General features: G+C 45.7%; 1 protein-coding gene across 4 annotated transcripts in view; it reads right to left on the minus strand.

The window, feature by feature from the left end:
- Positions 1 to 25,000, minus strand: part of LOC124035841 (zinc finger protein 536-like) — a 206,448-nt gene that overhangs the window by 157,951 nt on the left and 23,497 nt on the right. For all 4 annotated transcript variants that reach the window (XM_046349630.1, XM_046349627.1, XM_046349631.1 and 1 more), the window contains one exon: positions 20,253 to 20,296. The gene's annotated coding sequence lies outside the window, so the exon portion shown is untranslated. The remainder of the gene's footprint in view (positions 1 to 20,252; positions 20,297 to 25,000) is intronic.

Genomic DNA, 25,000 nt, shown 5'->3' on the forward strand with positions numbered 1-25,000 from the left:
TATCAGACCAACAGCCAGTGCATCATAAAAGAATTGTCACTCACCATGTTAACCCCTTACCGTGTTAACCCCTTACCGCGTTAACCCCTTACCGCGTTAACCCCTTACCGCGTTAACCCCTTACCGCGTTAACCCCTTACCGCGTTAACCCCTTACCGCGTTAACCCCTTACCGCGTTAACCCCTTACCGCGTTAACCCCTTACCGCGTTAACCCCTTACCGCGTTAACCCCTTACCACGTTAACCCCTCACCACGTTAACCCCTCACCACGTTAACCCCTCACCACGTTAACCCCTCACCACGTTAACCCCTCACCACGTTAACCCCTCACCACGTTAACCCCTCACCACGTTAACCCCTCACCACGTTAACCCCTCACCACGTTAACCCCTCACCACGTTAACCCCTCACCACGTTAACCCCTCACCACGTTAACCCTTTACCATGTTATCCCCTCACCACGTTAACCCCTCACCACGTTAACCCCTCACCACGTTAACCCCTTACCCTACATTGGAAGAGAGAGAGAGAGAGAGGGAGAGACAGAGAGAGAGAGAGAGAGCTCTCGTTACCAGGGCCACCAAAGCATCATGGGAGCTTGTGCCATGTGCACTTGCAATACCTCTGCTCTGTTTTTTCTGTCCTTTCTTCCCAGACCCTAGCCCGCTGTGGACAACTGGGTCTTAAATGTGAAGGACTGATCGGTGTAGCAGTCCAAGACGGACATGGGGTTAAAGTGACTGGCGAGAGTATCAACTCTCAGAACCACCCCCCAGTTTTGAAAGGAGTTCTGCCAAGTTGACTGTCGCAGATCCAACGGATCCAACGGCCTTGTGTGTGTGTGTGTGTGTGTGTGTGTGTGTGTGTGTGTGTGTGTGTGTGTGTGTGTGTGTGTGTGTGTGTGTGTGTGTGTGTGTGTGTGTGTGTGTGTGTGTGTGTGTGTGTGTGTGTGTGTGTGTGTGTGTGTGTGTGTTTTATGGTGAGAACAATAACGGGTAAATCTTCTCCTCGTGCAGAGCGAGGTAACCCATAGCGTCACGTGACCGTCACAGGGAATGAGTGACAGAGCCATGGAGATGTGGTGTGGGGAATCCGGCGACCTTTCCCCGCTCGGCTGCATTGTAAACCACACTCTATTTCCCATCCTACTTTAACAGCCTGTGAGTGGTGTGTAACCCCGAGGTTAAAGAGCAATCTGTAACCAATTAACCATTTGACTAGCAAAGCCTGCATTCCGTGAATGGGAGGAACGCACAGAGCAGTGGAAATCCTCTGACTGGATGCAGGCGTGTTGGTGGTGGCGAAAACTGAGCGAGGGGTTACGAGTGAAGGGGGAGCGGGGATGATGGGGTTAAAGCCTTCCATGGTGACACTGGGATCCAACACTACCTGGTAAAAACGTCAAACCTGACCACGATTTACGGGGTCTTGTGGTGTGGCCCTGGTAACGAGCCCCAGGCTTGGTACACGACGCCTCACTCCAACAGGAGAGAGATACATAAAGGGAGAGAGAGAGAGACAGAGTGGGAAGGAGGGAAAGAGTGGAGACAGCGAAAGGGAGCAGAAAGAGCGACGGAAGGAGAGGAGTCTTGGGGGCCGGCTCCCTCCTCTCCATCCATCAGTGTGTCTGCAGTGGGATCAGGGCCGTGTAATGAGCCGTGGGCCCCCTTACACGTGTTGACGTGCCGCAAAATAAGATCTATTTACCTACACGGCCGCTAGCGACTGGAGGGGAACGCACGTTCCGCCCGCTGCCCCACCCCCCAATCTCGGAGGTGAACCCACCCTCTCGAAAAACTCGGAGCTCTGTCTGCTCTGCCTCTGTGGTCAGCCCATCTATCTCTGGGGAGGGGGGGCAGTCAGAGGGGGAGAGGGGTGATCCTCTTACACAGACAGAAGCAATTGAGCCCTAGTGTCACATGACTTCAAGGCATCGCTGTCAAGGGGGACTGAAACAGTCAAGGAAGTGACCCCGTAAATGTTGCACTTGACCGTGTGGTTCGATTGGAAAGGATGTGACTTTCATGAGTAGAACATTATAAACTATTCTGCTTGATTTGTGTGGATATAATTTAAAAAACATCCGCTAAATTAGTATTACAATTGACAATGGTTTTGTATAGATGATCCATTTTTGACAGTTTACTGAGAGAGCTGATCAACCACAAAGATCTGATAAGACAACAACTGCAAATTAAGAAAATCGAAGCTCATATCCATAACGTACCATATCTAACCAAGCTATTTTCTCTTCGTTTGTCTTCCTGTCCACTGTCCAGCCATTTTCACACCACCCGAAAGAACTAACGATGCATTTAAAGGGAGAATTAGCAGGAGAGCAGAGGGCAAACTGCCTTTTCACGAGTGTACAGCGGGCCAGAGAGCTCAGCACACAGCCCTGCGTCATAGTGTTCATACTGTACCTACGTGGGAATAAAGGACGACACCGATTCCACACAGCGTCCACAGAAAACAAAAGAGAAAGAGAGAGTAAGGACAGAGAGAGAGAGAGAGAGAGAAAGGACTGAGTGAGAAAGAGAGATAGAAAGAAAGTACAGAGAGAGAGGAAGAGAGAGAGGGAGAAAGGACAGAGAGAGAGAAAGAGCGAGAGAGAGAAAGGACAGAGAGAAAGAGAGATAGAAAGGACAGAGAGATAAAGAGAGAGCAACAACAGAGAGAGAGAAAGGACAGAGAGAGAAAAATAGTGATAGAAAGGACAGAGAGAAAAATAGTGATAGAAAGGACATAGAGAGAGAGATCAAGATAGAAAGGACAGGGAGAGAGACAAAGATAGAAAGATAGGACAGAGAGAGAGATAAAGATAGAGAGAAAGGACAGAGAGATAGAAAGATAGGACAGAGAGAGAGATAAAGATAGAAAGATAGGACAGAGAGAGAGATAAAGATAGAGAGAAAGGACAGAGAGATAGAAAGATAGGACACAGAGAGAGATAAAGATAGAAAGATAGGACAGAGAGAGATACAGATAGAAAGAAAGGACTGAGAGATAAAGAGAGAGCAAGAACAGAGAGAAAGGACAGAGAGATAGAAAGGACAGAGAGATAGAAAGGACAGAGAGAGAGATAAAGATAGAAAGGACAGAGAGAGAGAAAGGACCGAGAGATAAAGAGAGAGCAAGAACAGAGAGAAAGGACAGAGATAGAGATAAAGATAGAAAGGACAGAGAGAGATATAAAGATAGAAAGATAGGACAGAGAGAGAGATAAAGATAGAAAGGACAGAGAGATAGATAAAGATAGAAAGATAGGACAGAGAGAGATATAAAGATACATTGGGGGAAACAAGTATTTGATACACTGCTGATTTTGCAGGTTTTCCTACTTACAAAGTATTTAGAGGTCTGTAATTCTTATCATAACTGTGAGAGATGGAATCTAAAACAAAAATCCAGAAAATCACATTGTATGATTTTTAAGTAATTCATTTGCATTTTATTGTATGACATAAGTAATTGATATATCAGAAAAGCAGAACTTAATATTTGGTACAGAAACCATTGTTTGCAATTACAGAGATCATACGTTTCCTGTAGTTCTTGACCAGGTTTGCACACACTGCAGCAGGGATTTTGGCCCACTCCTCCATACAGACCTTCTCCAGATCCTTCAGGTTTCGGGGCTGTCGCTGGGCAATAGGGACTTTCAGCTCCCTCCAAAGATTTTCTATTGGGTTCAGGTCTGGGGACTGGCTAGGCCACTCCAGGACCTTGAGATGCTTTTTACGGAGCCACTCCATAGTTACCCTGGCTGTGTGTTTCGGGTCGTTGTCATGCTGGAAGACCCAGCCACGACCCATCTTCAATGTTCTTACTGAGGGAAGGAGGTTGTTGTCCAAGATCTCTCGAAACATGGCCCCATCCATCCTCCCCTCAATACGATACAGTTGTCCTGTCCACCTCCATGCTTCACGGTTGGGATGGTGTTCTTGGGGTTGTACTCATCCTTCTTCTTCCTCCAAACACGGCGAGTGGAGTTTAGACAAAAAAGCTCTATTTATGTCTCATCAGACCACATGACCTTCTCCCATTCCTCCTCTGGATCATCCAGATGGTCATTGGCAAACTTCAGACGGGCCTGGACATGCACTGGCTTGAGCAGGGGGACCTTGCGTGCGCTGCAGGATTTTAAATCCATGACGGCGTAGTGTGTTACTAATGGTTTTCTTTGAGACTGTGGTCCCAGCTCTCTTCAGGTCATTGACCAGGTCCTGACGTGTAGTTCTGGGATGATCCCTCACCTTCCTCATGATCATTGATGCCCCACGAGGTGAGATCTTGCATGGAGCCCCAGACCGAGGGTGATTGACCGTCAACTTGAACTTCTTCCATTTTCTAATAATTGTGCCAACAGTTGTTGCCTTCTCACCAAGCTGCTTGCCTATTGGCCTGTAGCCCATCCCAGCCTTGTGCAGGTCTACAATTTTCTATTCCTGATGTCCTTACACAGCTCTCTGGTCTTGGCCATTGTGGAGAGGTTGGAGTCTGTTTGATTGAGTGTGTGGACAGGTGTCTTTTATACAGGTAACGAGTTCAAACAGGTGCAGGTAATACAGGTAATGAGTGGAGAACAGATGGGCTTCTTAAAGAAAAACTAACAGGTCTGTGAGGGCTGGTTGGTAGGTGATCAAATACTTATGTCATGCAATAAAATACAAATGAATTACTTAAAAATAATACAATGTGATATTCTGGATTTTTGTTTTAGATTCCGTCTCTCACAGTTGAAGTGTACCTATGATAAAAAATTACAGACCTCTACATGAAAATCGGCAAAATCGGCAGTGTATCAAATACTTGCTCTCCCCACTGTAGATAGAAAGGACAGAGAGAGAGATAAAGAGAGATAGAAAGGACAAAGAGAAATAGAAATGAGAAAGAGAGAAAAAGAGAGAGCAAGGACAGAGAGAGCAAAAGGACAGAGAGATAGAAAGGACAGAGAGAGAGGAAGAGAGAGAGAGAAAAAGGAAAAAGAGAGAAAGGACAGAGAGAGAGAAATAGTGATAGAAAGGACAGAGAGAGAGGAAGAGAGAGAGAGAAAAAGAGAGAAAGGAAAAGGAGGAAAAGAGAGAAAGGACAGAGAGAAAAAGAGGAAAGGACAGAGAGAGAGAAAAAGGAAAAAGGAAAAAGAGAGAAAGGACAGAGAGATAGAAAGGACAGAGAGAGAGGAGAGAGAGAAAAAGAGAAAAAGGAAAAAGAGAGAAAGGACAGAGAGAGAGAAATAGTGATAGAAAGGACAGAGAGAGAGAAAAAGAGAGAGCAAGGACAAAGAGAGCAAAAGGACAGAGAGATAGAAAGGACAGAGAGAGGAAGAGAGAGAGAGAAAAAGGACAAATAGAGAGAAAGGACAGAGAGAGAGAAATAGTGATAGAAAGGACAGAGTGAGCGAAAGGACAGCTAGAGAAATAAAGATTGATAGAAAGGACAGAGAGAGTGATAAAGATTGATAGAAAGGACACCGAGAAAGATAAAGATTGAGAGAAAGGACAAATTGAGATAAAGATTGATAGAAAGGACAGAGAGAGAGAAAGATTGATAGAAAGGACAGAGAGAGAAATAGTGATAAAGGACAGAGAGAGAGAGAAAAAGAGAGAGCAAGGACAAAGAGATCAAAAGGACAGAGAGATAGAAAGGACAGAGAGAGAGATAGAAAGGACAGAGAGAGAGGAAGAGAGAGAGAGAAAAATGACAAATAGAGAGAAAGGACAGAGAGAGAGAAATAGTGATAGAAAGGACAGAGTGAGAGAAAGGACAGCTAGAGAGATAAAGATTGATAGAAAGGACAGAGAGAGTGATGAAGATTGATAGAAAGGACAGAGAGAGAGATAAAAATTGATAGAAAGGACAGAGAGAGATCTAAGAGAGCAAGGACAGAGAGAGATAGAAAGGACAGAGAGAGAGATCAAGATTGATAGAAAGGACAGAGAGAAATATAAAGAGAGATAGAAAGGACAGAGAGAGATAGAAAGATTGATAGAAAGGACAGAGAGATATATAAAGAGAGATAGAAAGGACAGAGAGAGATATAAAGAGAGATAGAAAGGACAGAGAGAGAGATAAAGAATGATAGAATGGACAGAGAGAGATTTAAAGAGAGATAGAAAGGACAGAGAGAGATAGAAAGATTGATAGAAAGGACAAAGAGATATATAAAGAGAGATAGAAAGGACAGAGAGAGAGATAAAGAGAGATAGAAAGGACAGAGAGAGATAAAGAGATAGAAAGGACAGAGAGAGAGATAAAGAGAGATAGAAAGGACAGAGAGAGATAAAGATTGATAGAAAGGACAGAGAGAGATAAAGAGAGATAGAAAGGACAGAGAGAGAGATAAAGAGAGATAGAAAGGACAGAGAGAGATAGAAAGAGAGATAGAAAGGACAGAGAGAGAGAGATACAGATTGATAGAAAGGACAGAGAGAGAGATAAAGAGAGATAGAAAGGACAGAGAGAGATAGAAAGATAGATAGAAAGGACAGAGAGATAGAAAGATTGATAGAAAGGATAGAGAAAGAAATAGTGATAGAAAGGACAGAGAGAGATAAAGAGAGATAGAAAGGACAGAGAGAGAGATAAAAATTGATAGAAAGGACAGAGAGATCTAAGAGAGCAAGGACAGAGAGAGATAGAAAGGACAGAGAGAGAGATAAAGATTGATAGAAAGGACAGAGAGAGATAAAGGGAGATAGAAAGGACAGAGAGATAGAAAGATTGATATAAAGGACAGAGAGATATATAAAGAGAGATAGAAAGGACAGAGAGAGATATAAAGAGAGATAGAACGGACAGAGAGAGATAGAAAGATTGATAGAAAGGACAGAGAGATACATAAAGAGAGATAGAAAGGACTGAGAGAGAGATAAAGAGAGATAGAAAGGACAGAGAGAGAGAAAGGACAGAGAGAGAGAAAGAGTGAGAGCTGTGCTGTGCTGTTGGGCGAAAGAGAATGCGACTAATAATGAGACATCTATTTTACCCACCAGCCCTCTGTGTGCAGCGCCTCGATGATACGCCTGTTTTCCTCCGGCCCCCATTATCAGTGCACTTGAACCCGGGATAACAATGAGTTCATAGAGATTGAGAAGTGCCGGGGCCTTAATTGTATGTATTTAGTCACGCAAACCGAGGCAATGGCCTGAGAATGGCTAGTTAGCCAATGACATCATTTAGCTTCAGAGTTGACTCAATGGGGCTGGAGCAAATGTGCACTGTTGCCACGTCCACCCAGCCAGGATCTGCTCGCTGTGTCAAAGAACTGTCTGTCTCATATCTACAGTGCTATCGACCCTCTGCAGTACAGGACATATTTGGTGTTTTCAGAACCAGTAGGTCTCCCAAGATCCCTCCGGCGGTGTCTCCGTCTTCATTGTCAACACCGTCTTCTTTAAAGAGAAGATGCATTGAGAACTATGCCAGTTGTGTTGTTTGTTTTTTTGCGTGGCGTGCGTGTGTTTGTGTGGCGTGTGTGTGCGCGTCCTTTGTCAATCAACGGTGGATGTTTTTGGCGGCACAAAGCCGATGATCGCATCATGATGTTATTGTGCCTGACTTGCTCGGCACAAAGAGGGAAGGGAGCGTGTTCTCAAGCAGGGATGTCAGCACTTGAAAAATCAATCACCATCTGGGCTCATTTCATACAGGGGAGAGAGAGAGAGAGAGAGAGAGAGAGAGAGAGAGAGAGAGAGAGAGAGAGAGAGAGAGAGAGAGAGAGAGAGAGAGAGGGAGAGAGAGAGAGAGAGAGAGAGAGAGAGAGAGAGAGAGAGAGAGAGAGAGAGAGAGAGAGAGAGAGAGAGAGAGAGAGAGAGAGAGAGAGAGGGAGGAACAACCAACAGCTCCCGTTTGGCCAGAAACAACAGGCTAGGCCCAAACCTAAGAAAAGCATTATGGCAACATCGGGGCCTTATCCACAGCAATGAGGCGGCACTGTGCGAAAAGCAGCTCGGCATTAGCTGAGCGCAAGGTCACAGAAAGCAAAACACGGATAAGGGTAGAGGGAGCACAGATTCACCTGCTTGGCACCACAGGTCAGTGAGTTTCTTTCAAAGAGCTCACCTCTGTTTATTCTTCGCCATTTCAACGACTAGCTCCATGGTTGTACCGGAGCTTCATACGTAATTGATCTTCTGAACTTAAAAGTATCAAATCGTAAGGGGGAGGGGGGTTTGAATGTATGTCACCAAATCGGCACTGAAACAGTAAAGCTCCACATTTTGGAGAAGGCTGAGGGTGGGTGGGGGGAGGAGGGGGGGCACGATTTCTGCTGCGGCGTTGCCTCCTTTCAGTGGCACAGCTGTGTGAAAAATACCAGTTAGAAAAGATGCTGAGGCAGCAAAAGCATTTAATAGTCAACAAACAGTTATCTAAGCCCATGTCCAACAACTAGACACCGCCGTAATGTGACCTACATACTAAGTTAATAAGATGTTTTTTTTTACATCAGGGAGGGGGGCGAACAGAACAGAGCTCATTCAGCTGACAGTAATTAAATAGCAAGGATTCCTTTTCACTGGCCTTTCGCCTCTCTCCCAGCTAAGAAAGTATAATGTAATAGAACATATTGTGCCATATTAAGTATTCTACTCTTTTTTTTTTTTTTTTTTTTTTTTTTTTTTGTTCTCGGTTCTTTGGGATTTAATGGAATGACAAGTCAGGGGAGGGTTAGTCTGAATTTTTCCAAGGACGTGGGATGGATTCTAACACTGTTCCATTCTTGCCTAAGCTGGGGGATGAACTCGCTGACCTGGAGCCAGCGTGCCACGTTGGAAGAACAAAAAAAAATGTCATATGTAAGTCAGAGGGGAATGAGTTCAGACGGACCCGTGGACCGCTAGTCCGTTCACACACACACACACACACACAATACACACATACGCACATCCACAGCCATCCACATTCATCCCCAGCCTTCCGCCTGCATGCCCACCTCCCTTGAAGATGAATATGAGAGTGAAACCCAAACCAGCCCTGCTCTCAGATCAGGTAGGTCCGTTCCAGACAAAAAAACGCAGAAGGATGATAAAAGAGGGGGAGCGGGCGAAACAGGCGATACGCCGGCCGCCAGAACAAAGCAGGTGTCCGTATTAATGCACCATCGAGCACTTGGAACCCTGCACCTCAATACAGGAGGAGGAGGAGGAGGAGGAGGAGGAGGGGCAAGACGGGAAGGGCGAGCACAGTGAAAGAGCAAAGTCAGTAGAAGAAAACTTTTCAACCAATTGGAATAAGGAGAAAACAAGTCAAAGCGTGACATTGTGGTGGACAACACCATAAAACTCCAATTGGGATGAATCATCAGTGTAGCTCTTCATTCTGTCTGTGACCAACAGGTCATCGGTTTGAATTGACTTTGTTTCTTAAAAACAGACAGATATATATATATATATATCCACGTCCACCCAGCCAGGATCGTCAGACGTTAGACAATGTAAAGGGCAGTCGTGACACCGGGTGACATAAACGAAATGACAAAGGAAGCGATCGAGTTAGTAAGGGCCACAGCATTGGCCCCCCATGGAGAGCCTCACATTCGTTAAATAACTGCTGATGAGTCACTGTGGCATTTGCGTTCCTCAAGTCCTGAAACAGGATTTCGGTTTGGGTTTTCATTAGACAACAACGGGCAAAAAGGCAATAAAGAAAAGAGAGGGGGGAGAGAAGGAGGAGAGAGGCAGAAAGAAAAAATACGTTTTGGCGGATCAATTACCACACCTCAGGGGCGTCTTAATTGAATTCTCCTCTACAGCTGCCACATATTCCTCTGGTTGTAGGTGTCTACGGCATTTGCATAAACGTGCCTCCAATTTGATGCCGGGGGGGAAAGAGGTCGCGAAGCACCCAGAACAACAAAAACACATGCAACCAGAAAAGAACAACGGCTGTTTAAATAGGGATAAGGTGGATTCTAGGAGTCAACCTGGGATGTGTTATTGAGAAGTGCATTACAAAAAGATCCTTCTATCCACACAGCACCCCCCATTGTGTGGTTTTGGAAAAACACTGATAAAAAACAAGGTTAAAGAATCCACTGTGCGATTTAACGTGCTCCATCATTCCATCATACCAGATACTCCACAGCTGTCTCTCTTCTTGTTGTTCCCCTTCGGTGTAGCAACGTCTCAGCGTCTCAGGGTGTCTAACTCACATCAGGTTCTCTGTCCCAGGAGAGTTTTCTTTTTTTACAAGCCCTGTTTCATCACAACGCTGCTATTTTTAGGCCCCGAATTTGAAATCTGGTCACAGAAATCAGGCTCCATTCAGGAGAGGGCCTTTGTAGAACTTAAATACACCCCAATGTGTCCTTCAACAAAGACCTCTCCTTTTTACTCTCCCTTTAATGCTTTAAGTTTAGGATTGTTAGTTGGTTCTGTGGGTGGGTTTTCTCTCTTTTTTAGGCATTAGACCGGCTAGCTATTCAACGCCACAGTGTCTATAAAAATTCATCAGGATTAAAATGACCTCAGACGCAAAATGAAAGTTCCTAAAGTACACAATGGGGGCTGTCTTTTTGACACATTCTCCGGGCCTTGGGAACAGTATTGTTTCCTGACAAAGTGTCCCTGCCTTGACAATGAGCACCTTTCAGCCCCACACAGGGTCTGCCTTTAGAGCCGGAGAGGGAGACGTATTTCACATATCAATCAAAGAGGAGAGAAAGACCCTCGTCGGGGTAAAAGTGGCCCTTCAGAAAACCTGAACAGATCAAAATGGAGTAAATGCTATTTCCCTCTTATTGTGGCCCTCCAGCTGTGTTTTATCAGATGAGGGAAGTATGTAAGTGAAAGGGAGCCCTCATTCTTAATCGTATTTCTCTTCCCATTGCAGTAAGGGAGAACGGGGCGTGACAAAGAGAATGAAACGCATCTCATCAGGTCGTGATTCCTGGGGTGACCTATATCTTTCGTTAAGTGTATCACAAATATAGGAACCCATTTTTTGTTTTACATTTACATTTTGAGTCACTTAAGCAGACGCTCTTATCCAGAACCGCTTACAGTAGTGAGTAAACACATTTGTCATACTGGTCCCCCACGGGAATCAAACCCGCAACTCTGGCGTTGCAAGTGCCAAGCTCTACCAACTGAGCCACGCGGATTATACAAGTGTAATTACATAAGCGTGGCTAGAACACGATGTCAGCAAGACCATCTGTGATGAGTATGTGTATACTGTACTGTACTGTATGTGTGTATATATATATATTTGTATATATATATATATATATATATATATATATATATATATATATATATACTTTGTGTGCACGTACGTGCATGTGTGTTCTTTACACACCCAGTGCAGTTAGTTGGTGTAATGAGCACACGGTGTGTACATCAGGCCATCATTGCCACCCACTGAGCCAGCCAGTCGCGCCACCGTCGCTAATCACGCTAAAAAATGAATTGCATGTCTGTGTTGGTAATTCCAAATGGCATTTGACTACCTCCGCCTAGATTTATGATACACATATAAATATAGTATTTCTGGACAGGTGGATTAATAGGTTTCCTTAAAGGGCTTCTTTATAGGTCAGTGCCTGCGTGTAACCCCCCAAAAAAAAAAAATATCTGCGCCTCAATTCATTACAGCACAGGAGGAGAGGAACACAGAAGGGGAGAGAGCACAGGGCTGAGAAAATGATGCCTCTAGTGAGTGAACTGTGAACATGCACGCACACTGCTGTACGCGTTGATGTGTGTAAATCTGTGTCATCGTGTTGTTGGGCCTCTGTAAGTAGTAGTATGAAATTGCATTAGTAGTTACTGTATTTCTTCAACCTACAGCGTGAGTGGTATTTTGAAATTGGGATGTTCTGAATTTGTAGAATTGGGGACATGGCACCCTTGGACACAGACTTATCTTAAACCTAATTAGATCATGATAATAGCTTTAGGGCCTCGGTGATAAATGGTTGGCCTGTGGATCGGAACCTTTCTTCAGTTCCAGGTTGTGCACATTGTGCGTATACAGTAGTTCAGCGTTAGATTTTGCAAAACAGACAGAGCCTAAATGTTAGTAAGGTTAGATTTGTGTTCGATTAAAAAGTAAAGGCTTTGTATGGGTCTAATAATGACCTCATCATTTACCCGTTGTTTTCGTGTTGGCACGTCTGCTGGCATTTCACTGCCATCCGCAAAGTGCACGCCACCCCTCCCAGTGTCGTCTCCTATGACATAAGAGATTCATAAACACCCTGAAACCCTGGAGGGCAAACCCGATTCACTGTGTGTTAGTGATGGGTCATTCCCTCTTTTCACTCTCCTCCAAAGCCATGGCTTCTCTTCTGAGCCTCTGTCCTGTAGTGTTAGCCAGCCTGCCCAGCGTTTTCCCGGCCCTCCCTCCCTCGCTTGCTTGCTTTCCCAACCGCCATCCACTTCGATGTTCCACGTTTTATTATTTCGATAGAACACACATTCCTCTTGTGGGAAAACTTTTCCCCTCAGTGTCATCTGCGTCATGACGAGTTAATGTTGCAAGGCGACATCTATCTTTTTCCAACACCTTGAGGGCATCTTTTAAATGGAGGAATTTGGTCATTATGTGACATTAACCTCATTAGAAAACGCACTTTAACTGCTCGGAGATTAAATTGATTTACAGCTGCCATTTCCAGTACTGCTCTCGATCAATTGTTAAACTATCCTTTTTATGGCCCAGACTCCGCTGTGTGCCTTTTCTCTCCCTCCCACTCCTTGTATTAATGCCAGGTATGTATTCCAATAAAGGACGTGGGCAACTTTTTTTTTTTATGCCACTGTGGTGTAATGTGAAAAATCCCCTACATAAGTGAGTGTCTCCCAGGCGCTCACAATAGAGAATATGATCTGGCTGAGACGGGCGTGTGGCGCGGTGAATCCATCCGCTCCGTTTGTGTGGCTAAATGTCAGCGCTCTGCCTCTCTGCTCCTGACAGCTCAGGTTTACGTGGCCGTTTAAGCATAACACGCACACTGTATTTCTTTGATAAATCAATAACCCTACCATTTCTGTGCACCAGCCGCCCTCCATCTGGGAGAATTGATCCCCGCGGATGGAGTGATACCGCCCTCCCTCCATCCCTCCATCCCTCCATCGTTCCACCGCACTTTTGACACATAAATAAAATATGTTGGCCTTTTTTTTCTTCAATTGGCCACAATGTTGATCCTGAGGAATATGGCGCAGGTCACATGGTAGCATCGAGGGGGAGACTGGAGCTAGGAGTCGGGTGGCTGCTATCGCTCACTGGCGCCCCACAAAATCCCCGGAACTTTCCAGCAATGCATTTATTAGAGTGAATGAGTCTTCTAAAGAATGGCATTACAAAATAATGTGGTCGCTAAATTATTTAAGCATTTTTGCCATAATGCTTCACTTCATAACCACAGAACTATGTACACCCACACGCACGCACATGCACACACGCACATGCACGCACGCACGCACGCACGCACACACGCACACACACACACACACACACACACACACACACACACACACACACACACACACACACACACACACACACACACACACACACACACACACACACACACACACACACAGAATTAAAGCAAATCCATTTAATGTCATCATCCAAATTTAGAAAAGATGAGAAAAGGCGGGGTGGTGGTGCAGAGAAGGTGGGGGGGTGGTGCAGAGAAGGTGGGGTGGGGGGGTGCAGAGAAGGTGGGGGGGGTGCAGAGAAGGTGGGGGGGGGGGTGCAGAGAAGGTGGGGGGTGCAGAGAAGGTGGGGGGTGCAGAGAAGGTGGGGGGTGCAGAGAAGGTGGGGGTGGTGCAGAGAAGGTGGGGGTGCAGAGAAGGTGGGGGTGTGCAGAGAAGGTGGGGGGTGCAGAGAAGGTGGGGGGTGCAGAGAAGGTGGGGGGGTGCAGAGAAGGTGGTGGTGGGGGTGCAGAGAAGGTGGTGGTGGGGGTGCAGAGAAGGTGGGGGGTGGTGCAGAGAAGGTGGGGGGTGGTGCAGAGAAGGTGGGGGGCGCAGAGAAGAGAAAGTGGGGGCGGTGCAGATAAGAGAAGGTGGGGGGTGCAGAGAAAGTGGGAGGGGTTGCAGAGAAGAGAAAGTGGGGGGCGGTGCAGAGAAAGTGGGAGGGGGCGGTGCAGATAAGATACGGTGGGGGGAGGTGCAGAGAAAGTGGGAGGGGTTGCAGAGAAGAGAAAGTGGGGGCGGTGCAGATAAGAGAAGGTAGGGGGTGCAGAGAAGAGAGGGTGTGGGGGCGGTGCAGATAAGAGAAGGTGGGGGCGGTGCAGATAAGAGAAGGTGGGGGTGGTGCAGAGGTGGGGGTGGTGCAGAGAAGGTGGGGGGTGCAGAGAAGAGAAAGTGGGGTGGCGATGCAGATAAGAGAAGGTGGGGGATGCAGAGAAGAGAAGGTGTGGGGGCGGTGCAGATAAGAGAAGGTGGGGGACGGTGCAGATAAGAGAAGGTGGGGGATGCAGAAAAGACAAGGTGGGGGTGGTGCAGAGAAGGTGGGGGCGGTGCAGATAAGAGAAGGTGGGGGCGGTGCAGATAAGAGAAGGTGGGGGTGGTGCAGATAAGAGAGGGTGGGGGGTGCAGAGAAGAGAAGGTGTGGGGGCGGTGCAGATAAAAGAAGGTGGGGGGACGGTGCAGATAAGAGAAGGTGGGGGGATGCAAGGTGGGGGGATGAGAAGACAAGGTGGGGGTGGGCAGAGAAGGTGGGGGGGTGCAGAGAGGGGGGTGGTAAGAGAAGGTGGGGGCGGTGCAGATAAGAGAAGGTGCAGGAAGGTGGGGGGTGCAGATAAGAGAGGGGGGGGGTGCAGAGAAGGTGGGGGAGAGAGAAGAGAAGGTGGGGGCGGTGCAGATAAAAGAAGGTGGGGGTGGTGCAGATAAGAGAGGGTGGGGGTGCAGAGAAGAGAAGGTGTGGGGGCGGTGCAGATAAAAGAAGGTGGGGGGACGGTGCAGATAAGAGAAGGTGGGGGGATGCAGAGAAGACAAGGTGGGGGGATGCAGAGAAGACAAGGTGGGGGTGGTGCAGAGAAGGTGGGGGGGGTGCAGAGAAGGGGGGTGGTGCAGAAAAGAGAAGGTGGGGGGCGGTGCAGATAAGAGAAGGGGGCGGTGCAGAAAAGAGAAGGTGGGGGGCGGTGCAGATAAGAGAAGGTGGGGGCGGTGCAGATAAGAGAAGGTGGGGGTGCAGAGAAGAGAAGGTGGGGGCGGTGCCAATAAGATAAGGTGGGGGTGGTGCAGATAAAAGAAGGTGGGGGCGGTGCAGATAAGAGAAGGTGGCGGGGAGGGCGGTGCAGATAAGAGAAGGTGGAGGGGCGGTGCAGATAAGAGAAGGTGGGGGTTGATGCAGAGAAGAGAAGGTGGGGGGTGCAGAGAAAGTGGGGGAGGGGGTGCAGAGAAGAGAAGGTGTGGGGGCGGTGCAGATAAGAGAAGGTGGCGGGGAGGGCGGTGCAGATAAGAGAAGGTGGGGGGCGGTGCAGATAAGAGAAGGTGGGGGGGTGCAGATAAGAGAAGGTGGGGGCGGTGCAGATAAGAGAAGGCGGGGGTGCAGATAAGAGAAGGTGGCGGGGGCGGTGCAGATAAGAGAAGGTGGGGGCGGTGCAGATAAGAGAAGGTGGGGGGCGGTGCAGATAAGAGAAGGTGGGGGCGGTGCAGATAAGAGAAGGTGGGGGGTGGTGCAGATAAGAGAAGGTGGGGAGGGGCGGTGCAGAGAAGGTGGGGGGCGGTGCAGAGAAGGTGGGGGGGGTGCAGAGAAGAGAAGGTGGGGGCGGTGCAGAGAAGAGATAGTGGGGGGCGGTGCAGAGAAGAGAAGGTGGGGGCGGTGCAGAGAAGAGATAGTGGGGGGGGCGGTGCAGAGAAGGTGTGGGGAGGGCGATGTTAACTCCATCACACTACTATATTTAGGTGTCAGGCTCACAAGCCATCCTGACTTTAATATAAATAGATATAAATCAACATGCGGGGCACTGTGTTTTACCCTCTATCAACAGATGAGTGCCACATGTTTTCCCACACCTCCTCAACATATTCAGGGAGTGATGGTGAAAGCATTTCTGTGGCCGGGTTCGAAACAGCTGCTAGGTGAACTAACCTTGGTGTGGCATGCCAGGGGCCCCACCTCCAGAGTGTCCACTGCTGCCCTGCCCCTCCCCCTGTGACCTGCCTCCTGGCTGGGTTGCTGCAGTCCTGTGTGCCCCCACTACCACCACCACCCAGGCTCAGCTCAGGTCAGGGCTGTTGCCACACACAGCCCCTCAAGTCAGAGCCTCTGGTGCCTAATTAGGGAGGAGGGATGGAGGAATGGAAGGATGGAGGGAAGGAGAGCCAGCTTGGACTTTAAGAGACTAACCCACCTCTGCCATAACGGAGCACTTATGGGATTAAAGGGGCATTAGAGTTGATATGCCCATGTAGGCCGTCTGTATATTTATATAGGGCCAGATGATGCAAACTGAGAGGCAGCCACGACAACTGTTGTCTGTGCACTCATCATTATCATAATCACCTTCATCACCCCACACAGATTGCATCATGGGAATAAATGTGTGGTGCCACCAGACGCGTGGATCTCTCTCTCTCTCTCTCTCTCTCTCTCTCTCTCTCTCTCTCTCTCTCTCTCTCTCTCTCTCTCTCTCTCTCTCTCTCTCTCTCTCTCTCTCTCTCTCTCTCTCTCTCTCTCTCTCTCTCTCTCTCTCTCTCTCTCTCTCTCTCTCTCTCTCTCTCTCTCTCTCTCTCTCTCTCTCTCTCTCTCTCTCTCTCTCTCTCTCTCTCTCTCTCTCTCTCTCTCTCTCTCTCTCTCTCTGCCTGACTCACTCCAGACTGTGACGCTCTGCTTAGCTCTGGTCTGGTCTACTCTGGGTCCTGGAAGGAAACTGCTGAGCTCACAGCCTCCTCCTCCTCCACCACCACCCACCCACCTCCTCCTCCTCCCCCTCCTCCTCCTCTCTCACCCCCCTCCTCTCTCACCCCCCTCCTGAAGGATTTCCCCTATTAAGAGGGATGGGTCGATGAGGAGGAGCTAGAGGAGGAACAGGTGAGTCTACTGAATGGTAATGAGTCTGAATCTCTCCTTTGTCTGGTCCATTTATGAGGACATAAACAAGGTACTTTTCAACAGTAACCTTCCAGTCTTGGGTCCCCTTACAGTACCAGAGGGAACGTTTCTTTCATGCACATAAAACATGCAGAAAATACTCATCACATGGAGTGCATATCAACGTCGGTAAATAACATTTTGACAGTATGTTATTTACAACCGACAAGCTTTTTGTCTAGAAATGTAATCAGACATTAGTAAATATGCTGACTCAGAAAGGCTGTTTTCTCCAACTGTTTATTGGTTACTCTCCGCTTATTTATGTGCGTCCTACTAAACAAAGACCTCCCACCATAACAAGAACAACAGTGTTGAACGCAGCCGAGTGTTTGATCTTGACATGTTTAAGTGACCACAGCTCTCCCAACTACAGAGCGCTGGATGAACTGTGTGGTCAGAGGCATGTGCAGTGTGTGCATTGTGGAGATACACTAAACTCTGGCCCATATTGTTTGGCTTTGAAATGGTTTCGTTTGATTTTCTCTGCCTGGAACCGGATACTTGAGACAAAAAACATTCAGCTAAAAAAAAAAGCCGTGGCTCAATACACGTTATCCTTAATGGAGTAGGATACATTCTGAACCGTAGCATTTGAGAATGGAAAAATACATATGTGGGGTGAAAAGAGTGTTTTTGATGTAAAGTGTTAACAGCTGTGCTTGGTTCTGGGAGTGTGGAGGTCGGAGTGTGGTTTGACTCCGGGGTCAGGTGCCCCCACCTGCCCGCCTCAGCTGCCCCCTTGCTAAATGGAAACGAGATGTGATATTGTTCTAGTCATCACGGCCATCTGATGTCAATTTCACACAGTGGTGGGACCCTCCACAAGCTGGTCCATACCACCAACCACACGAGTAATAAACAAAACCAAGATAGGAACACACACACACACACACACACAAGCTTCCTTTCTGTGTCTCGCTGTCTCTCTCTCTGTCCTCTATCTCTTCCTTTCCCTCTGTTACAGTCTCCCGATCTCTCTCTCCCTCCCCCTCTACCCACACTGGGATAAGTCATGAGGAAATTGATGCCCATGTTTTGTCCGACCACCTGTTCATTCTGGATACAAGTCTAAGAACCCAGTAAGGGTTAACCCTCTTTGGGGAGGTAGCGGGGGAGGTAGTTGGCACCCCAGTCAGAAACGTGCCCCCACGAGTGGCAGGCTGGCTCAGACCGTCCGGCTGGGTGGGACGGGAGCCCAGTCTTGGACCGGTACACATCTCCCCCAAATCCTCCAGTCGCTCCAAACAGAGTCAGTATGCTGCCCCTCCATTACTTCCCCCCCATCCTATCCCAACCAGGAAATCATTGTCTCGGTCAATTTACATGAATTTATCTACGTTTTGAAGGACTCTTACCATATGAAACCACAATGGTCTCGAAGGCTGTATGATCACCAACACGTGTAGACTATTCATGGAGAAAATAAAACAAACATAACATTTTATATGAGATCATATTTTAATTATAGTTTTAACCCATTGGCTGTAGGTTTAATGACTGAACATGATGTCTAGGACCACTCAGTGTGCGTCTAAAATGATAAACGATTGCCGTGCACTTGAAGCTCACATGTCCCTCACTCTGATCGAACACAACGCCACCAGTGAACAATGGAGGCAGGGAAGCGGTGTTGTGTTACCTGCAGCGTGAGAAGACTCTCACATGTCCAAATCACCTCAAACCACCACCATCTTGCCACCACTCGTCAAACTCACACAAAGTCATAAGAGCGGAAATTAGGAAACCATTCTCACTAAAAACCTTCACAATCATCTCCCGAGAGAAAACAGCGCTCTTGTTTTTTTTTACTGAAAAAGGACAAATATTTTAAGAGGCAATGAATTTTTTGGTGGAGCTGAATAGGACGTTGGTATATGTTTTACTAAAGGCAATATAATGGCATACTATTATTAGATCACATTAATCATGACTGTGCCAAAGGCACTGACAGTGGCACTGAAAAGGATTGAAAATGTTGGTAATGGATATAAATTACCCATTGTGTGATAAAAGGATTTTTGTTCACTAAGAAGGTAGGGAAAAAACAGGAATCCTCTGAATGCGTGTGTATAAAATATTGAATAATACAGGCTATCGGAGTGGGATTAACATTCACAGCGAATCAGATAGTAATAGTTTGACAATGAAAAGTGGACTAAACCCATCCAGTTAGACAGGAGGGTGGCGAGGTAGGAGAGTTGTTTTGACAGAGGTCTGTCAGTTGGCACGGCGATAATGAGTCACATCTCTCCTATATACGGTTATTTATTGCCCGACTTGGCTCGCAAACAAAAGATCAATACTTTGAGCAAATCTAATGTTGCCCCTGGCGCTAATATGGTCATCCATCACATCTGCCATCTTTATGTGGGAGATGGACTGAATTTGTGTTTATTTGAGATCAAATGCAATTACGTCATATAGCCTTAATAACATCTGAGCCCCCCTGTGAATATGTGTGGGTTTTTGATCATGCGTATGCATATACAGTATGCCTGTGAGATGTGTCACATACGTGTACATTCTAATATATTTACTGCTATAAGACGTGTTTCCACATCAATCTTCATTTCTTTCCACAGTCCTACATTTTGAAATATGAAGTGTGTCAACAGTCTATCCCCCTTAGACGGCAAACGCACAAACATCCCTCATACAAATACACACATAGCACGGCCAGTCCCCCATTGAGACAACACAGAGATCCCTCACTGACAAGCCCTGGGTGTGCCAGCTTAAGTCCACCTGGGCTCTGTCTGACTGTCTGCCTCTCAGAGTGAGGTGTGAGTCTGGCGAACGACAGACAGAGGTCATCTGTCACAGAGGATCCCTCCTGCCTAGGTGTTGCCCCACACACCTCCAGAGAAGGCCCTCGCAGGTAGAATAATAAGCAAAAGGCACAAGGAGAGGCCCCACAGAGCCCCAAAGCACCTCCTCACACGACATCCCTCTCCCACTGTCACAGGCCCAGGACATTAACCTAACGACCTGCACTGCGCTTGATGATGACGCACACCACGAGCCAAACTGAAGCCATTTAAACGGGTATAGTGCCTAAAAAATACATCAATTAAAATTGTAGATGGGTGTTGTTTTTGAGATAAATGGGGAATATGGAAATGTCAGTTGGGTCCAATTTCTCAGTCTCACCTCTATGTGGTATAACAGAAATACAGTAAGCATGGTGCCTCACCTAATGTGTTTTCTTTGGGTCTTCTAATTGACATCCGTAGATCACTGGAAAAGCAAATGACAGAGAGAGAAAGAGAGAGAGAGAGAGAGAGAGAGAGAAGAGAGAGAGAGAGAGAGAGAGAGAGAGAGAGTGTTAATGACACACCAACAGACTCGTCTCCAAGAGCAGCATCGTAAATATCGCACAAACAGGAAATCATTAGCACCACAGATAAAAACAGATCAGGATCTCAGTTCAATAAATTAAATACATGTTGTCTAACGCATTACAAGAAACCATCGAGAGAGAATAAAACTTGGAGAAACATGTGTTGGCATCATCTTAGGGATTTAGAGGTTAGTTAGTAAACAGTAAAGACGGATTGAACGATAAACTTGGAAATGTATGAATATACCGTCATCGAGAAATAGGCTAGTCTACAGCCTCGACTACAGACGTCGCACCAAACACTCCCTCATCGTGAGCTCCGGAGTTTTTGCCAGGGGATTTCATGAAACTAAACAGTACGTCAAAGATCCTTACAACATAAGATGTCTCCCCTAAACACCACTGTCATGTTCCCTTCGCGTTCCTTTCTTCCCTTCTCAGACACGACTTTGGGTAGAGGAAAGAAGTTCTCCCTGAGCGTTTTAAGATGTCATTTTTTAAAACATACATATCAAAGCTGCAGAAAGACTGATTTTTTTTCCCTTCGGCTTCTCTGCTCTCGTACAATGTGGCTTTGAATAGAGAAGGAACTCAAAAGACGTTCTGAGATCTCTTTGCAATCCACTTCCTTGGGCCGACTGGCAACACATCATTTGTATTGATGCAATATTACATTTCAATATCGCATGTCAAAAGGCACAAAATGATAGATCATAGCCTAACTAAATGAATTATTAAAAGGTTGTGCTGGCTGTGCTATCAGCTTCTCTTACAATCAACTGTGTCTAAAAAGAACAGTTTGATACTGGCAGCATTTCAGTGTTATTTATTTTCGCTCCTCGTTTTATTTTTCTCTCTCTTAAGTTTTGGACCACTGTAATGAATCTGGATTTGTGTCACCAAAAAATGTCCTCAAATCTCAAACCACATGAGCACAACAATAACCAGACCTTTCCAGTTACTTATTTTCTGTCCTGTTCAATGAAAACAACTTCCAAAGTACTGCGTTTGTGGCTAAAAGAGTGAAGAGCAGGACTGATATAATGACATATTTGGAGTGGTACGATTTGTGTTTTCTTCATAATACATTATGTCCCTGGAGCTTTATCTCTCTATTTCCCCTGATAAAACCCTGAAACCCTTTTTAGATTTGCCCATATTACACATGGCCTCCATTCTAGGTCAAATCTGTATCAGAAGTTCATGCACTGACAACAGAAGCCGTGTGACCTGGAACAGTTTAGCGCTTGTGATTCTACCAGGGAGCCAGAGAGGTCTGAACCTCTTATGATCCTTGTACTTTAAAGAGTTAGAACAATGGGATAAAAGATAAAGAAGTGTTAACGATACATTTAAAGGAGTATTAAGGTCAGTGAAAATACTCGTGGCACACTGACACCCAAAGATACAGCACATCACGGGTTAGTATATTCAGTGATGTGTATTCATGGACACCAAGGGAAGTCAGGCTTCCCAAAAAATATATATACGTACTATACATACACATATATATACATATATATATACATACACACATATATATATATATATATATATATATATATATATATATATATATATATATATATATATATATATATACAGTACCAGTCAAAAGTCTGGACACACCTTGTCATCTTTCTTTTGACTATTTTCTACGATGTAGAATAATAGTGAAGACATCAAAACTATGAAATAACTCATGGAATCGTGTAGTAACCAAAAAAGTGTTAAACAAATCAAAATATATTTTATATTTGAGATTCTTCAAAGTAGGCACCCTTTGCCTTGATGACAGCTTTGCACACTCTTGGCATTCTCTCGACCAGCTTCACCTGGAATGATTTTCCAAAAGTCTTGAAGGAGTTCCCACATATGCTGAGCACTTGCTGGCTACTTTTCCTTCACTCTGTGGTCCAACTCTTCCCAGACCAACTCAATTGGGTTGAGTTTGGGTGATTGTGGAGGCCAGGTCATCTGATGCAGCACTCAATCACTCTCCTTCTTGGTCAAATAGCCCTTACACAGCCTGTAGGTGTGTTGGGTCATTGTCCTGTTGAAAAATAAAGGACAGTCCCACTAATTGCTCCAGAAAGTTTTGGTAGCCATGCTGGTTAAGTGTGCCTTGAATTCTAAATAAATTAAAGACAGTGTCACCAGCAATGCACCATCACACCTCCTCCTCCATGCTTCACAGTGGGATCCACACATGCAGAGATCATCTGTTCACCTACCCTGTGTCTCACAAAGACACAGCGGTTGGAACCAAAAATCTCAAATTTGGACTCATCACAGCAAAGGACAGATTTCCACCGGTCTCCACCAAGTCTCTTCTTCATATCGGTGTCCTTAGGTAGTGGTTTCTTTTCCGCAATTCGCCCATGAAGGTCTGAGTCATGCAGTCTCCTCTGAACAGTTGATGTTGAGTTGCAGTTAACTCTAATGAACTTATCCTCTGCAGCAGAGAAAGCTCTGGGTCTTATTTCCTGTGGCGATCTTCATGAGAAACAGTTTCATCATAGCGCTTGATGGTTTTTGTTACTGCACTTGAAGAAACTTTCAAAGTTCTTGAAATTTTCTGGATTGCTTGACCTTCATGTCTTAAAGTAATGATGGACTGTTGATTATCTTAGCTAATTTGAACTGTTCTTGCCATAATATGTACTTGGTATTTTGCCAAATAGGGCTATCTTCTGTATACCACCCCTACCTTGTCACTGATTGGCTCAAACTCATTAAGAAGGAAAGAAATTCCACAAATGAACTTTTAACAAGGCACATCTATTAATTGAAATGCATTACAGGTGACTACCCAATGAAGCTGGTTGAGAGAATGCCAAGAGTGTGCAAAGATGTCATCAAGGCAAAGGGTGGCTGTTTGAATAATCTCAAATATAACAAATATTTTGATTTGTAACCAAACACTTGTTTGTTTAACACTTTTTTGGTTACTACATGATTCTATATGTGTTATTTCATAGTTTTGATGTCTTCACTATTATTATACAATGTAGAAAATAGTAAAAATAATGAAAAACCCTTGAATGGGTAGGTGTGTCCAAACTTTTGACTGGTACTGTATATAACACTGTCATTCAAAAGTTTGCGGTCACTTAGACATGTCCTTGTTTTTTAAAGAAAAACACTTTTTTGTCCATTAAAATAACATCAAAATGATCAGAAATACAGTGTAGACATTGTTCATGTTGTAAATGACTATTGTAGCTGGAAACGCCTGATTTTTAATGGAATATCTACATGGGCGTACAGAGGCCCATTATCAGCAACCATCACTCCTTGTTCCAATGGCAAGTTGTGTTAGCTAATCCAGGTTTATCATTTTAAAAGGCTAATTGGTTATTAGAAAACCCTTTTGCAATTATGTTAGCACAGCTGAAAACTGTTGCATTGATTAAAGAAGCAATAAAACTGGCCTTCTTTAGACTAGTTGAGTATCTGGAGCATCAGCATTTGGGGGTTTGATTATAGGCTCAAAATGGCCAGAAACAAAGAACTTTCTTCTGAAACTCGTCAGCCTATTCTTTTTCTGAGAAATTAAGGCTACTCCATGCGAGAAATTGCCAAGAAACTGATGATTTCTTTGCAACTCTGCCTAGAAGGCCAGCATCCCAGAGTCGCCTCTTCACTGTTGATGTTGAGACTGGTGTTTTGCGGGTACCATTTAATGAAGCTGCCAGTTGAGGACACTCTAATGTAATTGTCCTCTTGCTCAGTTGTGCACCAGGGCCTCCCACTCCTCTTTCTATTCTGGTTAGAGCCAGTTTGCGCTGTTCTGTTAAGGGTGTATGTATGAAAGAGTCATAGACCGTTTCATAGACTGTTTCATCAACCCTACAAGTAGGGTGAGTTTGTACAAGTAGGGTCTGTTTGTCACTATTAGACTAAGCATAGATGATTTGATGATGTTGAAATGTTGAAGTTGAAATGGTGCTGGAATAGTGGAGGCAGCTCCTGTTTCCTTTGCGACATGAGGTACCATGGTTCTAAATCAATAGTTGTTTAGTAGTCCGAAAATGTTGGAAACATTAACTTGCTTGACCATGCTGTAGGTCAGGTAACTGTGTCTCCTTATTGTCTCAGCCTTAGGCCTATATTTCACGGTGGCAAGGCATATGAACTAACAGGTTATAGAGCAAACAATGCAATTATCACAACACATAAGTTGTAATCTGCCTTTGTTTTCTGGCTTGGCATCCCCGCTGATTTGACCCACTCACCGCTACTGCAGCGTTTGGATACCATCACCTCTGATGAACTGAAGGACAGGAAAGTCTTTCTAATATTACATTCCTGTCTCACCATATTGAGTTGCTAAATGCTACAAGATGAAAATACTGCTGTGGTTGTTGTCTGGTTTAGATTGAGATGTATTTCGTCTGAGTGTGTGTGTGTGTGTGTGTGTGTGTGTGTGTGTGTGTGTGTGTGTGTGTGTGTGTGTGTGTGTGTGTGTGTGTGTGTGTGTGTGTGTGTGTGTGTGTGTGTGTGTGTGTGTGTGTGTGTGTGTGTGTGTGTGTGTGTGTGTGTGTGTGTGTGTGTGTGTGTGTGAGAGAGAGAGAAAGAGTAGTGAGGGCCAACGGCGG

Source organism: Oncorhynchus gorbuscha, linkage group LG05 (genome assembly GCF_021184085.1).
Source record: "Oncorhynchus gorbuscha isolate QuinsamMale2020 ecotype Even-year linkage group LG05, OgorEven_v1.0, whole genome shotgun sequence".
NCBI lineage: Eukaryota > Metazoa > Chordata > Actinopteri > Salmoniformes > Salmonidae > Oncorhynchus > Oncorhynchus gorbuscha.